Source organism: Phoenix dactylifera, unplaced genomic scaffold (genome assembly GCF_009389715.1).
Source record: "Phoenix dactylifera cultivar Barhee BC4 unplaced genomic scaffold, palm_55x_up_171113_PBpolish2nd_filt_p 002099F, whole genome shotgun sequence".
Lineage (NCBI taxonomy): Eukaryota > Viridiplantae > Streptophyta > Magnoliopsida > Arecales > Arecaceae > Phoenix > Phoenix dactylifera.
Window position 1 is genome coordinate 30,521 of NW_024069372.1, and position 4,360 is coordinate 34,880.

Sequence of the window (4,360 nt, forward strand, 5' to 3'; positions counted from 1 at the left end):
CTCGACTGTCCTGGGAGTCGACTCGAATCTCAGAGCCCGAACTCCCGATCCTCTGTCTTTTAGCTCGTCCAGTCTTGGAGTCGACTCGAACTTCCTTGGAGTCGACTCGGCTCTCAGTTTCCGAAACTTGGTCTTCTGCCTTTTGATGTGAAGCTGTCTTGGAGTCGACTCGAGATGTCTGGGAGTCGACTCGAATCTCAGAGGCAGTAACTTGATCTTCTGTCTGTTGATGATCGCGGAGTCTCGGAGTCGACTCGCGTACTGCGGGAGTCGACTCGAATCTCAGAGTCCCAAAAATGCTCTCTGACTTTTTCTTTGTGTTCCGCTGAGAGTCGACTCATGCTTTCTTTGGAGTCGACTTGCCACCTATCGGAGTCGACTCGCGTTCCACTGGAGTCGACTCGAATCTCAGACCCGAAAACTGTTCTCTGACTTTTCTGCCTGTGACTGCTTGGAGTCGACTCTTACTTCCTTGGAGTCGACTCGGTGAACATCGGAGTCGACTCACGCACTTCGAGAGTCGACTCACTGACAGGTTCTGAGTTGAAGCTTTCTGTCCTTCTGTCTGTTCTCAGTCGGAGTCGACTCGTACTTATCTGGAGTCGACTCGAGCTCGTCCCAGTAAACTTGATACGCTTGGAGTCGACTCGTGATACTCGGGAGTCGACTCGAGTCTCAGACATTGGTTCAAACAGACTCCTTAACTTATCCAAAAATTATGAACCAAGTCTTGGGACACTTAGACAGGATTTTTACTGAAACACTCAATTGAATTCATTAGTAATCAAAAGATATACTCAAATGCTTTGAGCTCATCAAAATCAAATGGGGTTTTAATCAATCACTCCACAATCTCCCCCTTTTTGATGATGACAAAACTTTGAGTATATGTAAAATGAATTGCTCAATAAATAATAAAATAAAATTCATAAATGAATTCAAATGTCTGGTAATTCAATTTATCCAAGCTTGAAAGGAGTGAAACAATAAATTTCGGAATTGAAGCTCCCCCTTTCATTTGGAATTATATAAGCCTTCATATTATGCAATCAATTGTTTGGCTTATATGTCATTAATGATTTAGTTTGATTAAAATTCAGATTCTCCCCCTCAACATATGCATTCAACTATGTTTTGATTCTCTGAATTTCCTTTTAATGCTTTGAAGTTTTTGAACTGAATTTTTTGTATTTAGAGAAAAAATCTGTCAATTTGTTCTTGTGTAGGATTCAGCTAATCTCCGAATATCCCTTGAATAGATTCTGGAGATTACTCCATTAGGAGCCCCAAAAGAGAGATAATGAGCCTCGAGGTACCGAATCCACTTAGAACAAATTTGTGTGTTTTTAAGAGTTTTATGTTTTTATTGATTTCCATTGATTTCTTTTACATATTTCGCCCCTTTTACATACTTTATACATATTTCTCCCTTTTTTTTTACATATTTTATTTCTCCTCCTTTTTGTCATCATATTAAAAAGGAGGTAATCACACACAATCAATGGCACAACCAATCATCAAATGGCACATAATTGAAGATAAAATGTCTACTCATTGTATTGATATGAATGTGAATACATGTGAGAATACAATAAGTAAAGTAAAACAAGACAAAACACAAAAACATCTATGGCCTCCTTGAGGATGAGGCACCTCCTCTCGAGGATGTGGGTCCTCCTCTCGTGGATGTGGCTCCTCCTCTCAATCGGCTCTACTCCATGAGGAGGGTGACTGGATCTGTAACATGGCCAAGCTGCGTGATAATAGACGTAGTGGCTCTGCTATGTGTAGTGGAGAGCTCAGTCACCGACGTCTGAAGTGCGTCCAGCTTGTCGATGAGTACATTCGACAAGCGCTCGGCCCCCTCGGTGGTGGTGTGCATGTCACGACCTATGTCCTCTCGCATCTGTCGAGTGGTGCTCGTGACCTCACTCATGCTGTGGAACTGGGCCTGGACCAAACTCCGGACATTGTAGATCTCTTTCCGTACATGAGCCGTCATGTCAGTCACGGCTGTCAAGGAAGGGACCAACTGAGAAGATACGGGTGCAGGAGTGGGAGCAGGCACCGCACCTCGGAGCTCCCGAAGCAGCTCATCCCTCACATCTCTGACTATCTCCTGTCGCAGCTCCCGGAGCTGCTCAGGATCAATCCGGACTTCCATGGATGGTGGAGCCGAGGAGGAAGGTCCGGCGGAGGTGGTAGGAGCAGGAGGAGTGGATGGAAGGTCTGGATGGTCTGGAAGGTCTGGGTAGTCTGAATCGGGCTCAGGACTGGGTGAAGGTCTGGTGGTCTGAGCGGTGAGGGTAGACTTCCTAACCCATACCCCCTCTCTCTTCCGAAACCCCATCCTGTGTAGGGTCCCCGCACGCGTGCGATCAGTCCATCGCAAAGCGCGAAAGGGCTCCCCCTCAGGAATGGAAACCTCGTACTCCCTAAAAAGAAGGGTGAAAATCATGCCGTATGGGAGGGTGAGCCTAGGTCTATCTAGGGGCTCACACATATACCTATAGATGAGCTTAGGGAAGTTGATTGGGGTGTCCTGAAGGATATAGAACATAAGAGCTAGGTCTCTCTCATTTACAAAATCAAATCTCCCTGTCTTAGGAAAGATGGACCTAGACAAAATACTCAAGAGGATCCGCACCTCAATCGGTAGTGAGCTCGCGGATACCTCGTCTAGAGGTGACTAGGGTGGATGTCCTAGAACGGCCGTAAGGGCCTCAACCCTATCCTCAGGGTGTGCGGGAGCCACCCCTGCTAATGGAAGGTGGAGGATGTGGGCAATAAGATCCTCCGTGACACGCAAAGGGACACCGGCTACTGTGCCCTCGATACCTCCATCTCCCCGATGGACGGTACCATAGAACTCTCTAATAAGGCCCGGGTAAGTGGGGAGGTCCAGTGTAAGGAAGTATTCTAGGCCCTGGGCCCTAAGTCTATCACCTATGGTGAACCCTTCCCGGGAGAGGAAGTCGAAATCGATATACCTCCCGGTGGAGACGACCTTCCCGGCCAATGGCCTCGCGGGAACCGCCCTAGGCGGGGAACGAGCCGGAGGTGGTTGCCTCGCGGGATCGTGCCGCGCCTTGGAGCGCCGCTCGGGACCGGCCTCGGGTCGGGACCTTTTCCTAACTACGGTCTTACGCGGCATTTTGACCTAAACTGAGAGGAAAAACCTAGAGGACGGTGAAGGACCGACGGAAAAGACTCGGAACCGACCGGGAATGACCTAGGAAGGGAGGAGAACTCAATGTCCAGCGAAGAATCGACGGGAAAATGGCTTGGAGACGATCGGGGACGACCTAGGAGTCGGCTCTAGGGCTTTTTGAACAGTGGCGGCTTGAAAGAAAAGTGTTTTCGAAACGACAAATCTAGGGTTAAAAAGTCGGATCCCGACTGCGAGTCGACTCCACTGAGTCGCGAGTCGACTCGACCTCGAGTCGACTCCAGAATATGCGCGAGTCGACTCTCCTTATGCGCCTGTGGACCTCGAGTCGACTCCCGACAGTATGCGAGTCGACTCCCCCTCTGCTGCCATCTTTGCGAGTCGACTCCCGCCAATGCGCGAGTCGACTCCCCCTTAGGAGCCGGCTCTGAAACTTACTCGAGTCATCTCTAACCTTGGCACGCACCTAAAAATCATGCTATAATCGTGCCAAATGAGGAAAAATCACCTAATTAGGATCTGATTTGATGATCATTGAAAAGGAACTCTATTTTAACCACATTGTAATCATCAAAATCAATGAATCTAGTGGAAACTACCACTAGGATGGATCAATCACTCCTAATCCCCTCCTAAGCACACTAAACCTCTCTTCACTTAGGGGTTTTGTAAAAATATCTGCTAATTGATTATCAGTACAAACAAATTGGAGTGTCACATCACCATTCAATACATGATCTCTTATGAAGTGATGTCTTATCTCAATGTGTTTAGTTCTTGAATGTTGAATTGAATTTTTAGTTAGGTTTATGGCACTTGTATTATCACAATTAATGGGAATTTTATCTTGTTTAATGCCATAATCTTCTAATTGTTGTTTAATCCATAAGATTTGAGCACAACAACTCCCGGCTGCAACATATTCAGCTTCTGCAGTGGATAATGTAACCGAGTTTTGTTTCTTGCTAAACCATGAGATAAGGTTTTCTCCTAGAAATTGACACGACCCGCTGGTACTTTTTCTATCAAGCTTACATCCAGCGAAGTCTGAATCTGTGTACCCTATTAAGTTTAGGCTAGATTCTTTAGAGTACCATAGCCCTATGTTCTTAGTTCCTATTAAGTATTTAAAAATTCTCTTAACTGCAACTAGATGTGATTCTTTAGGATTAGCCTGATATCTAGCACACA